General features: G+C 40.7%; 1 protein-coding gene across 4 annotated transcripts in view; it reads left to right on the top strand.

Moving 5' to 3' along the window:
* SEPTIN9 (septin 9) overlaps positions 1–17,314 on the top strand; it is a 347,050-nt gene that overhangs the window by 251,995 nt on the left and 77,741 nt on the right. Inside the window, exon 1 of one of the 4 annotated variants that reach the window (XM_044003884.1) lies at positions 10,321–10,536. The exons of the other annotated variants lie outside the window; for them this stretch is intronic. The gene's annotated coding sequence lies outside the window, so the exon portion shown is untranslated. Of the gene's footprint in view, positions 1–10,320; positions 10,537–17,314 lie in introns of those variants that run through there. 4 annotated transcript variants of the gene reach the window in all.

The raw sequence follows: 17,314 nt of genomic DNA, 5'->3' as shown, positions 1-17,314 counted from the left end.
ACTCAGGTACTCCTGACTCCAGGGCCGATGCTCTATCCACTGCGCCATCTAGCTGCCCCAGATAATAAACATTTTAAACAAATAGAAATTTAATTCTTAGAAATGTCAAATGATTTTCTAGTTGTTTCAAGTTTTAAAAAATTGTTTAGGGGCAAGTCAGCTTATGTTTTATTTACAGAAATAAATCAATTTGAGAAATAGAGCGGATATGGTGCCTTTAAAATTCCACACAAAGATTGTTAAACTTTGAAATTATATGCTTAACTTTCAAATGCAGCAAGCACCTCATTTGTGTTATGAGCCTATGCTGACTCCTATGGATGTAGGCTGACTCAAATTTAACCTCATTTTTGTATACTGTATTAAATAATCACAATGCCCTTTACTGGAGGTTGAAGTGTATTTTCCATGTTAGTCCAGCTTTTGTTGACTTTGATTTGGACTTTGCTTTCCCTGAAAAATGTGAAGGTATTTATATGGGAGTTGTACTAAAAAATATCCCATTCTTTTGGGTCCATTGGAGTGGCATGCTTCCCTAAGGTTATATAGTTAATTAGTGGCAAAGCTAGAACTAGATCCAGAACCTTGTCCATCAGACTTCTAGTCTAGTGGTTTTCTTTCTACTCATACCCTAAAGACTTTTAAATGACCTTTATAGAATTTGTATTTTTAAAATACCCTTCAAAGGGGCTTCTGGCATTCAGTTTACATGTTTTCCCACTCCCCAACCCTATTGCAATCTTACTGTGGTAGCCCTCAGGCAGTCACTACTGTCACAGAGGGTTATTATCTGTTGACCCAGGGTGACACCTGGGAGACAATTATATCTAAACGCCTCATTACATGGGCCTTCAATGGAGTAAGATGAGTTGGGATAAAATTTGAAATTTCTAGTGAGGTTAGTTCATTACAGACTTTTTTACTCTTACAGAAGAGTTCTTTAATAATAATAATAATAAATAAGGGGGCTAATAATAATAATAATAATTATTATTATTTTTAGCCCCCTTAGAAAAGAAAATAGTTATTGTAGTTTACCCGGGTGAGAAAACAGTGGCTCCCTCTTGTCAGAGGGATAAAACATAAATTCCACTGGCATTTAAAACTTTTTATAGTCTGGCTCTAATAGAATCACAAAAATGGAAGATTGGAAGGGACATAAGGAGCCATCTAGTGGAACTCATTCACTACTATCTATATTACAAATGATCAACTTCTGCCTGAAGACCTCCAAGGAAGGGGGGATCTTACCACCTTTAAAGGTAAGCCATCCATCTACTTTGTGGACAACTCTAAGTGTTAGGAATTTTTTCTTGACCTCAAGCCTAAATTTTTTAGCCTCCTTGCAACTCTTACACATGTCTTCTGGTTCTGCCCTCCAGGGCTAAACAGAACAAATCTAATATCTCCTACATATAGGAACCCTTCAAATATTTGAATACCACTATCATGGGTTCCTCCAGTCTCTCCCTTCCTTCACCCCTCCAAGTTTTCTTTTCTCCAAGCTAAACATTTCCAGGTCCCCCAACTGATTCTCATACGTTCCTTGCCTGACACCATCTCTTGAATCTTTTTCTCATCTATTCACACAGACACCCTTTTAGTTTGGACCCTTAGAATCTCTTCCCTTGAAATATTGCTTCTCAGTTTGTATCCCTGTATCATGCCTTTCCTCTTCTCCAGTTTACCTTCCACGCTGCTGCCAAAAGAAGTTTACTAAATAACTCATTATGTTTCTACCAAACCGAGCTCTTTCTGTACTTCATTGTTATTGTCAAGGGAAACACCATCTTTCTGCTCACCAAGATTGACAAGCTCTGTGTCATCCTTGCCTCCTCATACTCACTGACCCCAAATCCAATAAGATGCCAAATTTCATTTTTAACTTTTATACCCTTTCTTTATTTACACGATCACTTCCTTAAGTTGACCCCTCAGCTCCTTTCACTTAGACTAGTGAAATAGTCATGGAATTGGGAACCACAAGTCCTATCCTCTGAATGCTTTCTCATTTGGTTGAATTCATGTGCTCAGTGGGTTCAATTATCCCCTTTATGTATGTAGATGACTCCTGACTTCAGTCCCACATCACCCACTTCCCATTGGATATTTCAGATGCGATAGGGATCTCAAATTCAAAATGTCCAAAACAGGGCTCATGCTCACCTCCCCACTCCCATACACACACCTCCATCTTACCCCTCTTCTAAGCTTCCCTTTTACATCTGATTTCTGAGTGTTTGAAAATTAATTCATTCATTACTCCTTGTTGTTTGTCTGTCATCCTTTGTTTTTGAAGAGGACCAGTGAGGACATGATAGTGATGTCTTGAATTGTTTGTGAATTGGATTTGTGAGGCATTGTTGCACAAAGTCATAAGCCTGGCTCTCTTCCACAAAAATCCAGAGAGGGGATATTATCAGTAGGAGAAGGTGGTCTGCAGTGTCAAATGTAGCAGATAGGCCAAGAATGATGAGGACTCAGAAGAATCAATCTTATTCGTCTATTAAGCAGTTTCAATTGATTAATGAGGTCAGAAGCCAAATTACAAAGGATTAAGAAGTGAGAAGAGAAGTAGTCAAGGGTGCATAGCTTTTTCTGGGAGCTTGGCTGAGAAAGAAGAGATACAGGACACAGCTTGAGGGGATGGCCCATGATTGATTAATATAGGGAGATGAAGGTAAAGAAGAGAAGCCATTGTGGGTAATAGTGGGTGACAGATGAATAGTGAAACTCACAGTCTCCAATGGATGTTGTAGAGGGAGCTGTATTGTGTATGGGACTACTCTTTTACCTGAGTAGCAGGTAGGGCCTGGGTGGTAACTGGTAATTCCTTCCCTTCCCAAATTTGGGTTCATCCCAAGCCTGAGGAGTATGGATTTTGTAGTGACTGATGTGGCCAGTCAGCTGTAACACTCCTAATAAAATGTAATTAGGAAATATTTGACAAAATAAATAAAACCCAACAGAACATGGATAAAATGAACATATCGTTTTTCACATCTACAGGGATGTAGAGCTCCTTATGTATGGCTAAGTGGTTCCTCTTTCCTTCCTTCTTTCTTTCTTTCTTTCTTTCTTTCTTTCTTTCTTTCTTTCTTTCTTTCTTTCAGGGCAATGAAGGTTAAGTGACTTGCCCAGGGTCACACAGCTGGTAAGTGTCAAGCATCTGAAGTCAGATTTGAACTCAGGTCCTCCTGAATCCAGGACTGGTGCTTTATCTACAGTGCCACCTAGCTTCCCCCCTGTTTCTTTTTAAGTTTGATACCACCTGTCTAAGGCATAATTCCAAGTAGCTGCTAGACTAGAACACAGAGAAAAAAATTCAAGTGCACATTAATGAAAGCTGGCTACATAATGTGATGAAAGGGATGTTTTGGGATGTATTGTGCATAGGGGAGGCTATCACCGTCCTATCACTCATCCTCAACTCAGTATCATCCTCAACTCCTCAACTCCCCCTTCTCCCATATGCTGTCATTTGTCCAATCTTGTCATTTCTGTCTCCATGGAATCCCTGGAATCTGTCCCTTTCTCTCCAGTTACACAGTCATTATCCTACTTCAGACTCTCTCTACTTCTCCCCTGAGACTACTGTAATTGGCCTTAAATCATTCTCTCAGCCACCAAAGTGATAATTCCTAAAATCCACCCTCACCTACTCCCCAACTTAATAAACTCAACTGGCTGAGAGTTTGAGGTAATACTCTAGTATTAATGTCAAATACAAACTCTTCTGTTTGGCATTTAAAGCTTTCTTCACAACCTGGACCCTTTCCATCTTTCAGGTCTTCTTACATCCAAGAATCTAAACATAGTTTTCTTTTTGTTGTTGAATTTTTTAAAAGTCGGAGGAAGGCAGGTGTGTTTCTAGGTAGCAAGGAAGGAACTAATAAAATGGGGGAGAGATTGAAGATTGAGAAAGAAACAGGATAACTTTGGAGGCAAACTGCTGGAGGGGAAAGGCGAAGGATGGGCCTTGACAAGAAGAAGAGACTGGAATAGAGAGAATTAGGGATACTGAAGGGGGACAACTACTAAAGGTGTCTGTTTTCTCTGTAAAGTATGAGTATAGCTTTGCAGGTCAGAAATTGAGGGAGGTTTGAGGAGGAAGAGATTTGGAATAGCCACTGTAGGAAGTGAGATAGAGAATCAATTAGGGTGTAAAAGGATTGCATTGTTGTAGGGAAAGCCTAGGTGAGATTAGATTATCTAAATTTGAAAAGGACCTAATCTGCTTGGGTGAGTGACTTCCTCCTAATTGTGAATAGGAGAGAGGAAGCAGATGGTAGGAGTAATCCAGGGTTCGTATTTGGCAAGGTATGAGGGGTGTCAGGATAAGGGCTCAAGGGGAGTGGTTGAATATTGAACTAGAACTAGAAGTCTGGGTCAAGACTTGTAAAGGGAGCAAAATGAGGACATTTTACATGTCCCTACATGGGGGAGAAATGATGGCTTGGGAGAAAACCTCAGAATATAAGGACTAAAGAGCTTGGTGAGGACAAAGAATAGGTTTAGGGGAATAAGGCATAGAAAGAGAGAATGAAAGGTTATAATCACATATCTGAATTTTGGAATTATTGATCATGGAACTGGAACATGTGGGTGATCAAGGATATGAACATGCACGTGTGTGTGTGTGTGTGTGTGTGTGTGTGTGTGTGTACATGCGTATGTGTGTGTGTTTAGCTCTAGTAGAATAACGGGGAAACTTAAAGGAGTCGAGCAGATTGAAAGCCTGGAGGACCAAGATATTTTATAGAACATTGTTCTGGATGTGGAAGTGCCCTGGTACAAGGGCAAGAATTATAGTGGAGATAAATTATGTTGCCTTATCTCAACTGGGTACTCACTGCAGCAAAGCAAATCTTTTATTCTTCTAGAACTGATTCCATATCCTATTTCTCACAGTTGCTATAACTAATCCTCTTTTCTCTCCTTAAGCCTCCCATACCTCTCCCTCCCTCAACCCTTTCAGCTAAGAACCTTCACTTTGTTGAGAAAATGGTGGCCATTTACCATGAATTTTGTGAGTGAGATTTTCCCCAATCCTTATTTCTTTTACTAAAAATGGTGATTCATTGTGCTCTGATGATTCTTTGGTGGGTTAAGCAGTACTTTATTGTAAACTTGTTTCTTGACCTTTCCATTGTGAACAAGTGTTCAACTAAGATACTAAAAATGGTATCTTCTAAGATGAAGGAACCAATCAGCATTAGAGATTCATAAACTAGATCTTTTGCAACAAAACTCTGAGCAGATCATTGAATTGGCAAGCTGCTGAGCGGGTCATTGACCTAAGTCTGTCACTAAAGACCATGTTCATGATCTGTTTGATGGTGACTATGTATCAATGTCTTATTTCTGTAACATTTGCAATAAACCTAGAATGCAATGGGAGGAGTTGGTCTAAAAATAAAAGCATTCAAGCCTTGCTGGGGTTTAAAAACACTGGATCCCCAGGCTCAGGGTCTTGGCAGGCTTACCCCTGCCTGAGACCAGCTTTATTGTGAGACAGGTACCCTCTCTCAATAAACCTATCTTTCTACGGCTTGGAGACTTCACTGTTTCTTTCTTCTTTCTTTCTTCTTTCTTTCTTTCTTTCTTTCTTTCTTTCTTTCTTTCTTTCTTTCTTTCTTTCTTTCTTTCTTTCTTTCTTTCTTTCTTTCTTTCTTTCTTTCTTTCTTCTTCTTCTTCTTCTTCTTCTTCTTCTTCTTCTTCTCTTCCTCCTCCTCCTCCTCCTCCTCCTCCTCCTCCTCCTCCTCCCCTCCCTTCTTAATTTAAGGCTTCATAGCCTCTCTGGATTGTTGCTATATTTTACTAATTGCTTTTCTTGTGCATCAAATTTCTCCCCCACTCCAATCAATACTCCACAAGGATGCAAAAATTATTTTCCTTAAACAAAGATCTGGAAATATTACTACCTTACTTAATAAACTCCAATGGCTCCCTTCCTGTTTCCTCTAGAATAAAAGATAAACTCCTCTTTTTGACTTTTCAGGTTCTTCACAAATTTGTTTCAACCTGTTTATCCAACTTCATTACAGATTACCCTTCTTTCCATACCCTAAGGTCCAGCCAAACTAGCCTTAATTCTCTTCCTCAAACCTGGCACTCCATCTCTGGTCCAATGCATTGGTTATCTCCTGTGTGTGGAATGCACTTCCCTTCAAATATCTTTCTGGTCTATATGGAGTCTTACTTGATTCCTCTTCCTCCTAGCTGCAAATGATCTTCCTCCTTAATTATGGTGTATTTATTTTGCATAAACTTCTTCTGTATACATACATAAATGAATATACACACACATGTATGTTGGTTTCCCCATTAGGGTGTAAGCTCTTTGAGAGTAGAGGTTATTTCATTTGTCTATGTTCCTGACAACTAGTCAGTGCCTGGTATATAATAGGTACTTAACAGATGCTTGTTGACTGTTGATATAAGCCAGATCTGAGAATTAGCTGAAGGCTGGCAAACTGCCTCCAGGATCTACCTTAAGTGACATTAATTGAGTCATCTTGAAACAAAGACCAGTCAAGAAGTGTTCTACTTTTTTTGTGTTTTCATTGTCTATGGTTATCAAACTCTCCGTATCTTTTACTCTCCTTCCATTTTCTGTGATATTGATTCCAGGGTTCCCTAAGAATAAATGATTCCCTTCCCTAACTCCATTTTTGGTTCTCTTCTTACCATCCATCTGAGTCCTGTGCTTCTGGTGTTTAATTCTAGCTCTACCTGCTTCTTCCACTGTGCCCTCTAGAATTCCTTTCCCATAATTAACTGACTTCCATTTATTCTAGACCTCTTCCTCTTTACATCTTCTGTACCCAAGGAGACCTGGCTTTCTTTAGAAGATGCCACATCTCTGGCTATCCATTCCAGTTATGGTTGTACCTTATCATATACACACTGGTCCTGGAGAGGAAGTCTGAATATGCCATATTCCCTATTCCTGTTTCCAGACTCTCAATTATTTATCTGTTTTGGAAGTTGAATCTATGCAAATATACTACATTTATATAGTCTCACTGTACTCTGCTTTAGGCCACTTCCAGAACATTGTATTCTGTTCTTATGCTATGTTTTAAGAAGGGTGTTGATAAGCTGAAGAGTATCCAGAGGAATAAGGAGAAATTAGAGGTTTTTATATGGCTACAGTATCTCAAAATCACGCCATATAACAATTGAAGAAACAAAAGATATTTAACCTATAGAAGACTTGGGGACTCGATAACTGTTTCTAAGTGTCTGAAGACCTGTTATGTGGATGAAAGATTAAATTTGTTCTGCTGGTCCCTGAGGGCAGAACTAGAAACCTAGAAATTGCCTAGAGGTAGATTTCAGTTGGATGTAATAGAAAAGTTACATGACATCTAAGGCCATGCATACAACTGTATATAGACTGTAACATGGGGTACTGAAGTAGTGTAAGCAGGCCAAATCTATTCATGTGCTATCTGCCTTAAACATACAAAAAGGCAGTGTGTCACTGTATTAATTATCCAGTGAGGGAGTATATCCATATTATCCACTAGGTGGTGCTCTGTACAAGTCACCATCCCAGTGCTCTCATTCATTTCTGGTATTCTTGGGAACAGAGCTTTCCACACTGAGTGTGGCTCTGAAAGGCCACATTCTGAAAGAAAATGAAAATGAACAGTGGTTGTGTTCTGAATTTCTCTAAAGCACTGCTCTTAACTTGAGGTCTGGGAACTTGTTTTATTTTTTATTAATATTTTGTAACCGCATTTCAATATATATATTTCCTTTGTGCATTCTGAGAAGCAGTTTGTAGTTTTCACTAGAATTCAAAAGGGATTTATGACATAAAAGGTTAAAAAAAAACCCTTTACTGTTGGGCGTGATATGAAATATTGCTTACAAATATTTAAAAATAGGAAATCTATGGCCGTACCATCCAACCCCTCCCCTCCTTTTAATGACTTCCCTACCTGCCACACTCATTGGACTTAAACAATAACATTTTAGCAACATAGTTGCTAAACATAGAAAAATGAAAGGAAAAATGGTGAACACTCTAATGTGTAGCCCTCTGCACCAATCAGATCAGCTCCTTTCTTAAATCCACAGTGTGCACTTCTCCCCACCATGTGAGATTTTACTCCTTGAAACTGTCTTTTTCATTTGGTACCTTTTCTCATCTCTGTTTAGCCTCAGTATTTCTCTTTTCCCAGTTAGATGCATTGTCTCTTCCTGGGCTAGTATCTCTAGTCAATGGTTGAGAAGGGAGGAGAAAGTCCTTTCCTCCCCTCTTCTCCATCCAACCCTCAGTAGTTCTTTTTCAAGGGCATGGTTCTTTCTCCAGTCTGGCTCCAAATCTAGAAACTAATGTGCTCTACTGCAAGATTGGCTTGCTCTTTTTTTTTTTTTGATCTTTTTGTCCCTAAGGGGACACAACTGATTTTTTTCCAGTCATTAACATGGAAGTTTCCTTTGTGATGTGATTATCTTATCCACTGGCCAAAGCCTTCCCTATAATTCTATTAATTTGACTAAAGAATTATTCACATTTTGCAATGGCGTTGTAGGAAAATTCCTTAACATCTATTTTTCAGTTTGTGATTATATTGCTAATCTGATTGATTCATTCTGTTGCCTATCAGTTGAAGTGGGATGGAAAATTTATTCCTTAGACTCATTATATTCTGGGCCTTCCTTCTATTAGTCAACAGCATTTATTAGGTGACTTCTTAAGTCATTTCATGTCAGACTCACCATGACCCCATTTGGGGTTTTTCTTCGCAATGATACTGGAGTGAATTGCCATTTCCTTCTCTAGCTAATTTTACAGTCGAGAAACTGAAACAAACAGGGTTAAATGACTTGTCCAGGTTCACACAGCTAGTGTCTGAATCTCAATTTGAATTCAGGCCCTCGTGACTCTAGAGTCAGCACACTTTGTCACCTAGCTGCCTTATTAGGTAACTACTGTATGCTATATTAGGGCTTCTTAAGTTTTTCCCACTTAAAACCCTTTTTGAATGAGAAATTTTCACATGACCCTGGGTATATATGTATATAAAATACGTATACATAACCTTTTACTGTTGCCAAATTTTTCATGACCTTCACATTTAGTTACCCACAGTTTAAGAAGCTTTGTGCTATGTATTGTGCTAAGTGCTGGAGATAAAAGGCACCCCCCCCCCTCCAAAACAAAAACCCAGTGTGATAGAGGAGACATGCAAGATATTTACAAATTGAATTGTAGATAATCAACGAAGGGAAGGCAGTAGCATTAAGGGAGAGTAAGACAGGCTCCTTGCAGAAAGTGAAAGGAGATTTTAGTTGGGACTTAAAGGAAGCCAGGGAAACTAGGAGACCAAGATGAGAACGGAGAGAATTCCAGGCATGGGGAGCAACCAGGGAAAGTTCTCAGAGTTAGGAACTTGAATGTTTTATGCCAGGAAGCCAGTGTCACTGAATGTGTGAGGGAAAGTAGGTATAAGGAATATTGGAAAGAAAGGAGGGGGTCAGGTTATCAAGGTCTTTGAATGCTAATTGCGTAGCAGGGGGTCAGGTTATCAAGGTCTTTGAATGCCAATGTGATTGCATTGGAGGGAACCTGGTTATCCAGGTCTCTCAATGCTAATGTGATTGCATTAATGGGGGTGGGGGGTTGGAATCCCTCCTCTCCCATACACTTATACTTCTTTCTGCGGGTCTCTTTCTCCTACCAAACTTCTCTCCCTTATGTCTTTCCCCCCTGGATTTGCACTATTCTTATATTTCCCCTCCGAGTTATAAGGCATATAAACGAATGTATGGGAGTCATGTGGAAAAAACCCCAGGATTATACCTTGCTCCTCCATTTACTAACCTCTCTCAATTTCCTCATCTGTAAAATGGAGTTAGGTTTTAGGCTTTCTTGCTGAAAAAATCAATTTGGAAATGACTTGAGAGATTATATAAATACTTGATGAATGCAGTGCAACTCTCTCATTTGACAGATAAGGAAACTGAGTCTCAGAGAGGTTAGCCGAGTTCCCACAAGTATCTGAAAACACGGGTTCTTTGATTCCAAGTCTGCCCACTCTTTCCATTCTATCAAGGTGTATGGATTAAACCTAGACACACCTACATCTACACAGAGAGAAGAGGAGAGCAGTATCATTCCTTTATTGTCCTATTACTTAGGTAACTCTCCCCTCCCCCCCAGCCTGGTTCCCTAGCCCTGCAGGAGACTTGGAAATTGATTTGGCTGAGGCAGGAGAAGGTTCAGGTCTTTTCTGGTGCTGGTAGAGAAAAAAAAAAGCTACATAGAAGCAGTTTCTTCCTTCCCCCTTTCAGGGCTCACTCCCTTCCAGCCAAGTTTTTCTCCCCCTCGCAGCTGCCCATTGAATCTCGGTACAGCTCGCCTCCCTACCTCTCTCCGCTGCACTCGGGGAGTCTCCTTGTTCTGAACGGCCACAAAGCCCCTTTGATCATCTACTAGGCTCGGAGCCATGTGACCCAGGGGTGGGTGGGACTAGTCTCTCTACATATCCAGTGGGATACAGAGTTACCGCTGCTTGGGTGAGTCTACACGATCCCTTTGTTCTTTCTAATAATTCCAGTTGTTACCTTTCGGGTCTCCAGGTCGTTGGGTTCCCCTCTCTGGCCAGAGGCTACCAGGGGATGGGTGAGCTGGGGGCCCGAGACAGGTAGAAACCTGGGCTTTGGTGAGCTTGTTTGCAGGCAGGGAAGTTGAATTGAGCAGAAAGCAGGAAGCCTTGTGCCTTTCATTCTTGAAATGAGAAAGGTCAGCAAAGCCAGTTGCAAGGCAGTTTAGCCTACTTTGAGGTCGCCTGCTTCAGGCTGAGTCACTGGGAGATGGGGGAATTTGGTTGCAACTCTAGAACCAGATTTTTCTGTAGCTGAAGAGAAGAAAAGGTCTTTGTGTGATTATAGCCATCCCTTTGTAAATATTTGGCCAAGTGAACCGAGTAGTTTAATTTCTTCTGTTGGGATTTTTCTTCTTGCAGAATATTACAATTTGGAAGTGGCGCTTCTGTCTTTCTGGAGTGTAGGAAAGCAAGAAAAGCTTCCTAAGACTAACTATTAGCAAATCGATTCCCTCCCTTAATTTTGGAGCAAAAGGAGGTTCAACTGGGGAACACCTCAGAGAGGGGCTGTTTTATTTCATTTAAACTTGTCTTTTAAAAAAAACCCCAAGCAAAGGGGTCTTTAGATCTTTGTTCTCTCTTTTTCTGACAATTTGGGATGGCTTTTTGCTGATGTGCTTTCCTTTCTGGGAGTGAAGGAAGAAGAATAGGTTTTTCTGTTTTGTTTTTCTAGGAAGTTAAGGACAAAGTGTCTGCCTTGAGAGAGTCCCTTCACTTAGAGGATGTAACTCGAGGGGGGGGGCACTTTGCCACATGGAGTTGTTTAGAGGAGTAGAGATCAGTTTGAGCAGAGAGTACCATCTGCTCTTGAAATCCAAACTCAAATGTCCTGGGGTGATTCATTCATTTTTACAGCATGCTGTTAATTCCACTTTTTCTATCCCAGGCTCTCTGTCACATAAACTCGCCTTGGGATTGTGATCTAAGGTTTGAGGGTGGCATCTCCCTGCTCCCTTGTTTGCAGTTCTTTTCTTTTGGATGCTGCCATTGGGTGGGTCTTATGGTTCCTTGAAATACATACTCTTTCCTCCAGTTTTCCTCACTTCTATCTGACTGGAGCTCTCCAGGAGGCTCCTGGTGAGACTGCTTGGAATCTGGTATTGGTTTTAAATGGGAAAGTCTGATAGAGACAATTTGGAGGAGGTAACGAAGAGACACAAAAATGAACTATTTGTATTATTCAGTTCAACTCCTTTCCTCCAAGCACAAGTACTACTAGAACAGCCTTAGGAGCAATCCATGGGAAGGAACTGCTGGAGCAGATTCCTGCTCAATCTAAGTAGGAATTTCCTGACCACTGAAGCTTCTTGACTGAGGGAGCTAGCTGGCTGTTCTTTGTTAGGAGAGGTTTAAAGGAAGAGGTTAGATTAAATGACCTCTGAAATCCCTCTCATTCTGAGACTTTGATAAAATTTTAAAACGGACTTCCTTGACTCCAGCTTGTGATGTAGTTCATCTAATTCTTATTCCCAGGAAATGAGCTGCCAGTGACTGGTTTAGGGTCATACAGCCAGGGCATGTCAGATCTGAGACTCCTAGGTCTTCTACACCCATTCCTTCTGCTACATTTTAAACAGGAACTTAATGTATGAAACTTAATAAGGACTTAGTGATATGTCATTTCTCCCCAAGTGTACCCTGGGGATTAATTTTTAAAGAATTTGAAGAGTTCTAGGGATCTTGATAAATCCCCTTGAATGGAGTTTTTTGTTTTGTTTTGTTTTTAAGCTAGACTTACCTTTTCCTTCCTTAGGACTTTGCCTAGGACTAAGACAGAGATGCTGGATTATGTTGCATTACTATTACAAACTCTTTTGTTGTACTTTCTGTGAACATATTGTTCCTCTCATTAGAACGTGCATTTCTTCTGGGCAGATCACCAATGCTTTGCACATAGACGTCTCTTACTAATCACTTGCTGCTTGACATTTCTCTATTTTCAAATTATGTTCAATGACTTGATGATGCTCCTCTCACATTCAGCTGAAGTGGAGCACTTCTTGGGGGCTGAGGGAGAGTCTGAATAGCAGATGTGTTGACAAAAGCTTTGGACATGGAGTTACAGGGCCTGGATTTGAGTTCTGATAGCTATTGTTAGATTTGTTTCAGTCCTGTACAATACTTCGTGAACCCATTTGGGGTTTTCTTGCCAAAGATACTGGAGTAGTTCACCGTTTCTTTCTCCAGCTCATTTTACAGATGAAGAAACTGAGGCAGACAGGGTTAATTGACTTACCCAGGGTCACATAGTTAGTATGTGTCTGATGTCATATTTGAACTCAGACCCAGCGTTTTATACACTGTGCTACCTTGCTTGCCTGACTTAGCATTTACTATGTTTTTTTGTTTTGTTTTGTTTTTTAAAATTTAAGCAAAATGCTTTACTTTCTTTGGGAAATGAGACTAGATGATCTCTAATGCATCTCTGACTCTAATGATCCTATGGGTGTCCATGAGTCTGATGATATTTGAGTTTGTGGTGGAGCCTATGCTTTTGTCCTTCCTCTTAAAGGGAGAGAAATAGCAGTCTTGACGTACCACTAAAGCATTTGTACTGTTCCTATATCCAGGAAGAGTATTTGCCCCATGCCCTACCCCCATCCTGGGGATTTGGCCCCTGAGTTTTGGATGTCATAGCCTTTTCAGTAGTGGGGATGCAGTGGGGGTTTCTTTGAGTACAATTATATTAAATGATATTGCCATTAGTGTTCTGCCTAACCAGAATAACATAAAACTTTGCAACTTAAATTTAGAACACACACTCATTCAGTTTCTTTTTGTTTGTGACAGATTCAGAGGACTTTAAGATTGTTTAACTGGAGGCCCATTTTTCTTATTTCCCACTGCAAATTTACAAGAGGCCCCATACTGGCTTCCTGCCACTCATCATGTCTCTGGGCCTCCTCCCACTCTCATTTGTACACAGGAAATGCAAATTCACTTGCCATTATCTTAAGAAGAAAGATCAATCTGTAGTTTTAGGAGGGAGCAGATGATCTATTTCAAAATCAAATATTAAGTGACATTTTTGGATGATCTGTTCTTTGGATTATTCACCTCCCCCAAACCATGCCCACTGACTCTTCCTGTCCCCCTTAAAATGTTTAATTGGTAAGTAAATATACTTTGAAACCAAATACATATGGAATGATTGGGGACAATTACTAATTTTCTCTGCCCTCCCCTACCTATGTTCCATATAGCTGCCAAAGCAATATTCTTAAAGCACATGTCTTAAAGCCATGTCATTCCCCATTTTCAAGAAACCCCAGTGGCCTCTCTCTTGCCTTTGGGATAAAAAAAAACAACAACAAAAAACCTCACTGTTGTTGGGTATTTAAAACCCTTCACAAATCTGGCTCTTTCCTACCTTTCTAGGAGTATTAGAAAGGATACTCTCCCTCCTCACATTGTACCGATCCAGCCAGAGCTACTTGCTATTCCTCACACATGACATTCTGTCTCCCACGTCCTCGACTTTTCATTGCAAATCCAGTCTCCAATGTCTGCTCTGTACTTTCTCCTCACTTTTGCCTCTTAAAAACCCTACTTTTCTCCTAAGCAAAGTTCTTGTGTCCCTTCTAGGATTTTGGGTGGGCATGTTAGGGCTTAGGGAAAAAGGTTGGTTGAGAGAGACATGCACATATTTATAAGCTTCTGGGAAGGAACCTTTGGAGAGAAAGAAATGGGATCAAAGGCACATGTGGTAGGATTAACCTTGGTATGGAGAAAGGCTCCCACTTTATCAGAGAGCTGGAATAAAGGAGGAGAAAATGGAGGATTATGCCAGAGTTGAGAGAAGAGAAGAAAGGGATAAGAAAAAACTGGCTGAGAATGTCCTTGATTTTCCTCAGTAAAGAATAAGATGAGGTTCTTAGTTTAGAGGATGGGAGAATGAGGAGGTTTGGAATAGCTGCCTCTGCTGTGTGTTAGAGAATCAATTTGGGAAGAGTATAAAGACTGCCTAGCTTGAAGTGAGAGCCCAGTTGAGATTAGATAACATGCTGTCGTAGAAAGCCAGTCTACAGTTTCATGACTTCCTCCAGTAATAAAGGAGGTGAGTGGTGGGAGTTTGACAAGGCCTTGAGCATTGTGAGGACTAGGGGCACCGGATTCTAGAGAAGAGCACTGTGTGGAAGGGAGGAAAGTAAAGTCAGCAGAAGTGATGGACTGAGAAATTAATGCTGTAGAGGCACAATCAGCTAAGGAAATTGCCAAGATATCACATAGAGACCCCAGGAAGTTCTATGTTCTGGCCTTGTCACTGACTTTCTTTGTGTCCTTGACTAAGTTACCTCTTCCTGGCTCATGTTCTCCATCCCTAAAGAAGATAAATAATCAACTATTTTGGAGACCAAGTAATTACCACATGAAAAAGTTAAGTGCTGAGGATAAAAAAAAAAAGGCAAAAGCATGGTTACCTGCCCTGTAGGAGCTCACATTCTAATGGGAAGGACAATATGCAAAAGCTGATACATCAGAGATCTATTCAGGGTAATTTCTAAATGAGGGCACTAACAGTGGGAGAAAGGGCTCCTGCAGAAGGTGAGATCTGAATTGAGTCCTGGAGCCAGGGGGCAAAGATGAGGAGAGGACACACTGCCATTGTTCCTGATGGAAAGCTGAGGGAAAGACAGGTAGTTGGGAGATGGCACTGTGTGCCAGGATCAGCTTCTCAATCACTGAGCATGTAAAGTATAGGAAGACTGGCAAGGAAAGAAGGGGTCAGGTTGTGAAGGACTTTATAGTCATCATGGAGATAATAGGGAGCCACTGGAGTTTGTTGGTTTCGGGTGGCAAGGAAGTTGACATGGTCAGAATTGTGCTCTGAGAAAATCACTTTGGCAGCTTACTGGAGAATGGATATCGGCAGAGACCAACCAGAAGGCTATTGTAATAGCTAAGAGAAAGGAGGTGGTGAGGGTACTATTGTGGGAAAGGAGATAAAAGTAAAGATAGGGAGAGGTTCGGCACTACAGTGACTATAGAGGGTGAGGGAGGGGGAAGGGTGGATGATGACTGGGAGGTTTCTGGAAGGGTGGTGTTACCCTCCATGGTAACAGTTGAGAAGTAACAGAAGAAGGGTAGATTTGGGGGAAAAGATAGTAAATTCTGTTTTCCATATGTTGACCGTGATATGTCGTCTATGGGACTTCCAGGTCCGTTGAGTTTGAAACATTTCATAGGCAGTTTCTGATTTGGGAGTGGAGTTCAGGAAAGACACCAGGGCTGGATATAGAGGTTTGGGAATCATCTGCATTAGAGATGACTGTCAAACCCTTAGGAGTTACCTTACCCAGAAAGAGTGGAAGAGGGATCAAGAGAGAGCCCTTGGAGGACACCCGTAATTAGTGGATGTGACCTAGAAGAGAATTCTCAGAAGAAGGCTGAAAAGGAGTGGTCAGACAGGGAGGAGAACCAGGAAAGAGCAATGCCATGAAAACCTGGAGCATTTAGTAGAAGAGGGACTATATACCAGGCACTATGCTTAGTGCTTTACAGATATCTCATTTGCTCCTCACAACCGTGTGAAGTGGTTACTATTTATTATCCTCATTTTCAGTTGAGGAAACTGAGGCAAACAGGATAAGTGACTTGCCCAGGGTCACACAACTAATATGTCAAATTTGAACTCAGGTATTCCTGACTCCAGGCCCAGAACTTTATCCACTACAGCATCTAGCTGTCTCAGTTAATCTACTGTAAAAGGCTGAGGTAAAGGTCTAGAAGGATGAGTATTTAAGAAAGGGCCATTAGATCTAACAATTAAAGGATCATTGGCATTTTTGGAGAGCACAGTTTCCATTGAGAGAGAAAGGTCAGAAGGCAGATTTCAAAGGGTTTAGGATCGATTGAGAAGAGAGCAAAGAGTCAGCAGGTTTAGATGCCTTTTTCAAGTTTAGCCGTGATGAGGATGAGAGATTTAATATAATATGAACATTTATATTAGCAAGGATGGTGGGATCAACTAAAGGTCGTTTGAGGATGGGAGCGACATGTACACGTTTGTAGAAAACCGGGAGGCAGCCAGTAGGTGTACTGAGAGATTTAAGATTAGTGAGAGAGTGGGGACAGTTCCAACAGAGAAAATGGGATGGAGAAGGAACAAGGGGCCAGTATTAGCAAGGAAAACCTGAGAGAGGGCTGAAGGAGTTGGTGGGGGAATGTGTCTGAGTGATGTGAGAGGAGAAGAGAAGGCTCTCATAGATTAGCCTCAATTTTTCCCCCAGTGAAGTTTGAGTTAGAACAGGGCTTTTTAAACTTTTTCCACCTTTTGACCCAAGAAATCTTTATGCGACTGGCTATACAGGTACATTAAATAGGCATACGTAACCTTTTACTGTTGCCAAATTTTTCATAACCCCCCACATTCATATGGGGTCAAGACCCATAGTTTTAGAAGCTTTGAGTTGGAGGGTTGGCAGGGGCAGTGCTGTGAGAGGTTCTACAAGGGATGAAAATGTTTGGAACAGTCACTGTGGTGATATTGGGTCTGATCTCACTGAGGAGTCAGCTTTAGTCTTGTTGGAAGTTATTTAATTCTTTTAGGTCAAAATCTTTTAACAGCAACAAAACAATCAAATCTGAGTTTATTCACTGAATTATGACATATAGAAACCTCTAATTTCTCCTTATTTTCTGATTAAACCAGGGCTAGCCTTAAATCTATTTATTCTTCCCTGTAAGAA

The sequence above is a fragment of the Dromiciops gliroides genome, chromosome 4 (assembly GCF_019393635.1).
Source record: "Dromiciops gliroides isolate mDroGli1 chromosome 4, mDroGli1.pri, whole genome shotgun sequence".
NCBI classification, from domain to species: Eukaryota; Metazoa; Chordata; class Mammalia; order Microbiotheria; family Microbiotheriidae; genus Dromiciops; species Dromiciops gliroides.
Note: the sequence above shows the minus strand (reverse complement) of the source record. Positions and strands in the feature narration are given on the sequence as shown.